This window comes from Lineus longissimus, chromosome 14 (genome assembly GCF_910592395.1).
Source record: "Lineus longissimus chromosome 14, tnLinLong1.2, whole genome shotgun sequence".
Lineage (NCBI taxonomy): Eukaryota > Metazoa > Nemertea > Pilidiophora > Heteronemertea > Lineidae > Lineus > Lineus longissimus.
The window spans coordinates 10,129,269-10,138,433 of record NC_088321.1 but is presented as its reverse complement, the minus strand read 5'-3'; positions in this window follow the sequence as shown (position 1 = coordinate 10,138,433).

Below are 9,165 nucleotides of genomic sequence, written 5' to 3'. Positions count from 1 at the left end.
AACTCTCTGATTTTACTCCCAAACAAAAAAAAAATCAAATGAAACAAATAATTACACCTTCTAGTAAAGGTCAACTTGCAATTCCTTTAACCTATGATGGAAAGTGCTATTCTAAAAGTAAGCTTACATTAAAACAACATATGGTTAGTAAATTTTCTAACCTATATTCTAAAATACCTTGGTACCGTAAAGTCAACTTTTAAATGGAAAATGCATAAGCCTCGTTCTGAGAGCGGAGTGTTTTGGACACGCAACCAAGATGCTCTACCAAAGTTCCCTCGGGTTGCACTAAAATGTGGAAACCATGCACACGTCACGTCAATGGAATTTCAGCTCACTTCAGAAGTTTGAGGCTCTCAAAACACTGCTTCAAACACAAATCAGTCAAGGAAGCATCAACCACCCTAAGTTTTTTAATGAGCACTACACATATTTGCCGAGAAAAACGCTCCAAATAGCCCATTTGCGCGGATTTTAGCATCACTTGAGCGAGCCGATGCGGACTTCCTAGGCGCGCTGTACAAAATGTACATGTCATTTTCTGTAACGTTGCCGTAACATAATGTAAACAACGGCGCTACCGGCGCTCCGGCCGGGCCGGCGATGGATGGAATTTGCCAAATTCGCACAAATTCTATCTTTTTAAGTTTGAGGTATTTTAGAATAGAAATTGAACCCTCAGCTTCGGACCTTGGTTGAGTTCCAAAACCCGAGGCGCTTCGCCGAGGGTTTTGGACGTAATTTGAGGTCTACCCGAGCGGTCTTGATTATACAACCAATGACCGACAGCGAGGTATTAATTATTATTCTAAAAGGTTTCAAAATTAAACAAATTAAATACGATTTGAAAGGTATATATGTTCCGTTTTCGTCAAAGAATGATCCAGCCTGGTGTCCGGAACTCTGCCATATTGCATGTATTGTTGCTTGTGAAGATGACGTCACGCAGCAAGGGAATTCCCAGTCAAGTGTCGTGATACTTCACAAATCCCAATATCGGGGAATACTTCAAAATCTCGTGTTCTTTGACATTGTTTTGTGGGGCTGAGTCGTTGCTTCTTGGTGAAAATAATTCGTCTGCTAAAATTCAGAATTTTATACCTACCCAGGCGGTCATTGGTTACGATACCAAGACCGCTCCGATCAAAACGAGGCGTAATGTATTTTGTATTAGAAACAATGATATACTGTGACTAAGGCCTTTTAGAATCCTTAATTCAAGATACCATTAGATTTTGAGATGTTATACAACCATGCTCCATTGTACAAGTTTCCAATTTCCGAGGATGTGATTATTGAGATTACATTAGCACCCAAGGAGTAAATAATAGTAACAGACATAACTGTAGCTATGAACTACAAACTACAAACATTACAGGGTCCTAATGTAATGAGGGTAGTTGAAGCAAGGGCAGTTAGTGCCCCCAACCTCAGACTTACCCATCCTAACCATTTGTCCAACTCATTAGTTACTAAGTAATCGTTTCTAAGATCATTGTAAAGTTCTTCCTCATCATCAACAGGTAAGAATAACTTTGTTAATTTAGTGTAAGCCTTAAGTACTGTCTTACCTAAAGAATCGTTAAGTCTAGCAGACATCTTTATCTTTGTCTGGTAGAGTCTATGATATTTAATGATTTCCTTCTCTAGCATAACATCTAATTCATTAGATGTTAGTTGTTTGTTAAGGAAATCCTTACTTTTCCCTGTTGCAACTAAAACCTCTCGGTCTTGTTTGGCTTTAAGGCTATTATCAGTCAAGTAGATGGAACTCAGTTGAGGGCTAATCGGCTAGTCCTGAGAGCGTAGCTTGAGTTGAGGTTTGTTGAGGTTAGTTGAGAGTTAGTTGAGGTTAGTTGAGAGTTAGTTGAGGTTAGTTGAGAGTGAGCTGAACCTAATTGGCAACTAGAATTAACTAGACCGTGACTACCAGTGTAAACTACCGAGTACCAGTGTTAACTAGCCCTTGTGTCGTTAAATTCTTGTTAGAATTTAGTTGAAAGTTAGTTGTTTTTTGTTGCCCTAGTTGAGCACTGGTTTGACCTAGTTGGTAACTAGGAGGTTGACTAAGAACACCGATCTGTTTCATCTGTTGCTCAATAACACTAGATTTCATTTATTTGTAGAGAAAATTAATGTTACTTTAATATTCTTTTAGTATTCTTTTAAATTTTTAGTATTATGTTAACAATAAAGTTCTAAGATGTTTCTGGCATTCTATGTTGCATGGATACATGGAATAGTATTAGTTCTACCTATGAATGGTAACTCTTTGTCTTTTTCTGCCATAGCAGCAAGTATGGGTTCACTAGCTAGAGTTAAGTTATCGTCATCTTCCTAATATCTGACCTGTAATTCTAGCCTCATACTCCCTGAAGACATTATCATGCCTCTCATGCAAGACCGGATCCTTATCAAGACGACGTACCAGGCTACTCAAACGCTTCCTTGCTAGACTCTCATTATCTAACAGTTTCTTCTTCGCAACCTCTGATTTTCCATGGCAACGCCACCTCATATCAACCTTCGGACCTCGCGACCTTTTCTGAAAGACTGGGTCAAATTTTGGGTTAGAAACATCAGAATCAGGGGGGAAGGGTGCGATACCAATCGACTCCAAATCCCAAAAGTTTCGAAGCGCAGAGTCTGGCACGTTCTCTAAACACAAGAGCTGAGGGGACACTGTTACTAAACTAGGTGACTGGCATGACGGCTCAGTCCAAGAACCAGACAAAATCCAACCAAAACAAGACTCCTGTGCTACTAAACTACCCACCTGACGGACACTTTGAGCTTTGATAAACTTCCAGTAGAAATCAAGCCCAATCAAAATATCAATCGAAACCTGCCTATCCTCACACACCGTGTCAGCCAAGACTACATCAGGGCCAAAACTTCTCAGAATATCCTGTGGTAGAGAGGGTCTAAGAAGGGAACAGCAGATGACTGGAACTTCAGCAGCACACAAGGACACACTCGTCTTTCCAAAGTAATCCTGTAATGACACATTATACAAGTTACTCATGTTACCAGTATTTTTGCTACCTCCAAAGGCATCATATGATATAGGCTCCGAAGAGACCCACTTTGGTTTAACCTTTTTTACTAGACTTGAGGAAATGTGTGACCTATCGGCCCCACGATCAAAAAGCACGGTTGCTTCCGTAAACCCATGTTCACCTTGTTCCCTAACTCTTGCTGTTTGCAGCATTGTACTAGTTGTATTCATCTTAGATGAAGTTACTGTATGCAAAACGCCTGACTGAGATGAAGAAACTTCTCCTTCGTTACAATAGTTACCAACTTTGGGTTTACCGCTACTTTTGCCACTTATGGCACGACCACTACCAGTACCACTACCAGGCTTGTTCTCACACAAAATCAGGTGATGGCGACCATTACACTTGGAGCACTTGGCGCCACATTGCTTAGCTACATATACACGTTTATGGCGGCCTTCCGGAGAAAGTTTCATAACCTCCCAGCATTTCCCTGAAGCATGTTCACAGTTCTTGGTATCACTAGAACTAGTCTGCAATGCTGACGCAGTAGCAACAGACTTTTCTTCAGGAAAAGTTTGCCGTAGAATGGCTCACTCCAATCCTGCCAACCATCATTTACATTGAATACCGAGAAGTCATACTGGTCCTTTAAATCAAACTCACTCAATAGCTCTCCAAGTTTCTTACGATTAATGTTGTTATTACCTTCATTGAAAATACCTTCACCTGGTGTTGGTATCTCTAGATTTTTAAGTATCTTTAACATTTGATAGTAAGCATGAAACATGTAAATTGATCTAATCAAATGATCACTGTGATTCAAATGGTCGTCTATTGAAATCCCACAACCAGAGGTAGCAAACCATACAGCTATGTTAAACTGATTCTGGTAATTCAATAGCGGTTGCTTCTGCATCCTTAAACAGTCTCCCCTGTTTTTCAATCTTAAAAGTCCTGGAACTATGTCGTTTCCTTAAGTTTAAAGAAGTTATTAGTATTTACACTTTTTTGTAAGTTAAAGAAATCATGTGAAGTTAGTGTCTTGCTTCTTAGGAACAGGATAGTACTTAATATCTTGTTTTATCACTGAAGGTGTCGGTTCTTGTGTTCTTTTATTTTCACCACCTTCGGTGCTAAGCCATTCTCCAGGACTAGATACGTAACTTAAAGTCTTATGCCTCTTCCTCCTTGTATTTCTTCAATTTGAAAACCAGTAAATTAGTTATGTCACATCATCACTCGACACTTACTAGAAAGTGTAGGGTAAAAGGATAGTGCATACTAGATTATTCGGTTTTGTATTGGAATTAAGGCAACTTTAATGGGAAAACACTTGTGTTTTCCTCCATTGATTTTGGCCCTTTTTTCTACAACAATCGTAGATAATCGTAGATCGCACTATCTTTTTACTAGGTATCACTTTATGAGTTTCCAAAGGATGAGTTAATTGTACGTCCTCCAACTAGTCGTATTGTGAATTAGTAAGGGGGTAGTTGAGGCAATAATAATGCGCTAATTAGGGTCGGCCTCACGATTAATCTCAATAAAATCAGCTTTATCCAATCAGTATCATGTTTCTATACATTTTCGTGTTTGCATGAATATCCTAAATATACTGATGCAAAATGAAGTACTTGAGTTGTGGTTTCGATGAATTATTCACTTTAAACAAATGGTAAACAAGAGCAACGCAGGCGTGGCATATGCCCCGTGAGCACATTGTGAGCACATCGTGAAAGAGTTATTGGTCTGTAATGCTCGCTGTACACGTTATCTTTTTCTACCCACATAAAAAGTTACATTGTTATTACGCAAAGCGTTCTCGTTAAAATGAGCGGAAACGAAAAGTTTACAGACGGCTAATGGATGCACAGACGCACGGACGCACGGACGGGACGAACGGACATCGGTAAAACATAATGCCTCCGCAATGCATTACGAATTGGCGGGGGGATAAAAATGAATTTGATCAGAAAAATGGTTCTCGCAATTGACGGAAACCGATTTCAAGCACGCCGCCCTGGTGGCCATATTGACAATCGGAACGAGTCTGTTTTCGAAAGGAACCTTCCTCTAGTCACCCCCAACGTACATACCAAAAATTAATTTGATCTGACGAACGGTTCTCCTCGAAATGGACGGAAACTGATTTCAAGCACGCGGCCCTGGTGGCCATATTGACAATCGGGGCGAGCCTGTTTTCGAAAGGAACCTTCCTCTAGTCACCCCCAATGTACATACCAAACATGAATTTGATTGGACAAACAGTTCTCCTTGAAATTGAAATTGACGGAAACCAATTTCAAGCATGCCGCCCTGGAGGCCATAATAGGAATCAGAACGAGCCCGTTTTCGAAAGGAACCTTCCTTCAGTAAAGGTCAACCCACAAAAAAAGTTTCGTGGTTATCGCTGAAAGCGCTCTCCTTAAAATGAGCGGAAACGAAAAGTTTACAGACGCCTGACGCCCGACGCCTGACGCCTGACGGACATCGGTAAAACATAATGCCTCCGCAATACTTTACGCATTGGCGGGGGCATAAAAATTACACATTTTTGAATTTTAAAACTTGTTGTCGGAGCGCTCATAATCAATACAGCGTATCAGTCTTGAGATCAGGCACCAGCCTACATTTAAGTGGGTCGGACCCTTAGACGCATCCTGATAGGCTTATGAAGTGAAGATGTGCCCCCCCCCCCCCTGTATTACCCTTGAGGACAACCTGGCTCTACTAGCCAATGTAGTAGAAACATAGTTCGTGCCGTAATGGCACTGGCCCAGTTCTCGTTCTGTACATTTTTTAAGTCTTCTTTTGTACCTATTGTAATTCTGTAGTTTGTATTTGGAAAAGAGGATCTTCTTTGTAAAGGAGGAAATAAACATATATGTAACATACTCTGGTGCAGTGATGGTAGTGTGGTAAGGCGCAAATCCTACTGTCACTGCTTGAATTGGCCGCCATTGCAATCTGAATGTGGTGAAATACCTCATCCACGAAACTACAAGACTTTTTATGTTCTTTTTATTTCGAAAATTCAGAAAAGGTTGTCATAATGTTTTTCAAGTCTTTGTTAGAAAAAAATTCTCCTAAAACAAATGATTTTTAGGGGGTTTATGCGCACTATTTTGGTATCGTGTGGAACGTTTGTGTGTGATCAGGTATGTCCGTGCAGACAATTATTTTAAGCGAGGTGAGTTTTGGCCCTTGAACACTTTTAATCGGCTTAAACTGGGAATACATTATTCACTTTAATCAATATTAAACAGGGTTTCATTAGAGCAGACTCGAAGATCTTTAGTAAATCGCCACATATACGACATTTCGTTCATATTAAACAGGGTTTCATTAGAGCAGACTCGAAGATCTTTAGTAAATCGCCACATATACGACATTTCGTTCGAGCATTCTTGCCGCGTACATTTGTGTACATTATACAATCATGCAATACACGTGTAACGGAAGCAAATACTGGCAGAGATAATGGGTGATATGAATAAAGACTGGCAAATGCTTTTACTCCGGTTTTGTACAGGAAGGCCTAGTGTAAATGTACATGGAGATTTAGATAAAAGCATTTGCTAGTCTTCATATCATATCACCCAATCTTCATTCATATCACCCAATATGCCTGAATATTATGTCTGTTTTGAAGAATATAAGTCGAAGTGAAGATTCGACAATAGTCACCGTCATTTTGGCCAGGATTTGAACTCAAAATAAGAAAATAGAACTCGTTCAAAACGAAGGAAATGCCATTTTTAAGGTTGGAAGTCTATTCTTTGTTTTCCAGAGGCATTCACTTCATTTTGAGGAGTTCTAATTACTTTAGGATTTCAATTTCAATTTAAGCCAAATTGATGGTACCTGTGGTCAACACTTATTTCAAAACTTTTGTTAATGGCCAAGACCGCAGGATTCAGCTCACTGAAATCAACATCTTTTTTATCCCCAAAATAATTTGAATGGTGTGGTAATTACCAGTTATTACCGGAAAATGCTTTACATTTTGATTCGCCAGTGTGGGTACCAATTTGTCTTGTCATGAACAGGGAAATATGTTGGCATTGCTCAATGAAGTACAGTCCTTCCAGAAAGTAGATGTCCATAGGTTTTTAAAAATATCACAGAGATAGAATAAGATAATTGAATGCGGTTTTCAGCAGAGAATGGTATATTGAGTTGGTCATTTATCTGTTGTATTTGGGCCTAGCTAATCCTGTCTCTTCATTATGTAACAGGCAATTTTTTAAACTTACTTTTTAATTTTATTTAATTTTCGTTCTTTTTCACAATGTATGGGTGAACTATGATGCAACAAAGATTTTTTTCACTTAAATTATAAAATTCTTCTTAAATTCTTCATTTTAAGACTACTTTAAGCTCGCCACAGGTGAATGTTTTTTTTAGACAACTGGTGACCTTTGAGAACTCCCCTCCTGGTCGACAATGCAGTCAGTCAGGGTCTTTAATGAATGAGGCCATTCAAAACAATTGATGGTTCAATTACTATTGTAAGCAGAGGTTTGTTTAAGGGCTGTCTGTTGCAAGTGATTCCCAAACAAATTAACGTAACATGCCAATGATTCAACCGTATATAAATTTTTGATTTCCACACAAAAGTAGGCAGTGTTTACTTAGAAACCCATTGAATATGGTCGATCATGTTCATAATAGGAAATCTTATATGAGTTAATTTATTGTAATTGCATGGCCCTTGGCCAACTCAACTCACACATGAAGGATTGAGGGTCTTTATCAAAGGTAATGGATGAGATTAAAATCATAACATAAAAATCCGAAGCAAAAATGTGCATTTGTCACTATTGAACACATTCTTTGGAATTGCAAGTGCCAAAAAATGATGGTCATAAACAACGTAGTCTCCTCCAAACAAACGTGGTATATGTACGATTGACATCTGGCCTTTATATCGTGGGCATTCTACGATTAATGAACAGCCAATCAGGAGTCCGTTATAGTGAAGGAGGTTAGGTTGTTGATCTTTTGTTTTAATATATGGTCACTGCCCGCTCGTCCCCGCTCCCCGGGCGCCCGCCCGCCCGCCCCCCCCCCCCTCCGATTCCACCCTACCATAGACCCCGCATTTAGGCCCTACCCCTTTTAGTGCAGGCAATGCTTTGAATTACCGAACATCTGCCTTTGACGTCCCCGTTATGCGCTCCGACCGTTCGCCCCGACCAGTACGAACTGCCGGTGTAAAAGTAGAAAATGTCCCCTGGAAAAAGTGTCCGGCCCTATTGTATTCTGCTATAATAATAATATTTTTATGGTCCTATTATCTGGTCTATCGAGACCATGACTGACAATGCAATAGCTCAGAGATTGAAGCGCATAATAGAATCCTTTGTTTCCCGGACATTCTATCCTAGGACATTTTAAACTTCTACACCGGTCCAGTGTAATCGTTATTGTAGTCCTCTGAAGATATCAGCCCGAGTCAGCTTGCAAGCACAAGGAAAATAGTGGAAGAGTACCCTCCCCTGATCCCCACCCATAAACGTGCCCGCCTATGGCTGGCGCGAGTGGACAGAATTCAGAATTATGCCACGGCATAAATAGGAATTGTGGTGCACCATAAATCGACCAATCAAAACCTCGGATTTCGTGAATTATGCCGCGGCATAAATAGGAATTGTGGACGGAAGTGTCATTTATGGAGGACGGAAGTAAATCAGAATTGTGGTGCACCATAAATCAACCAATCAAAACATCGGATCTCTAACATCCGGCGTCCATAAATAGCACTTCCGGCGTCCATATATCGCACTTCCGGCGTCCATAAATAGCACTTCCGGCGTCCATAAATCGCACTTCCGGCGTCCATAAATCGCACTTCCGTCCATAAATTCGGCTCTCTGATTGGCTGTCTGCTATTACGAATATAGTCGTGGGTCTAAAACGATTATAGTCGTGGGTTGATTCATTTATGTCGTGGTATAATTCAGATTTAATGGTCACCATAATTCATGAAATTCGGCTCTCTGATTGGCTGTCTGCTATTATGAATATAGTCGTGGTATAAATCTGATTTATCCCGACCCTTAATTCAGATATTTGTCCACTCCCGCCAGCCATACCCGCGTGGTGGTGGCGTATTTATAAGAGGAGCGCTATTGGTCCATATTATGGGTGTGTGGTGGGC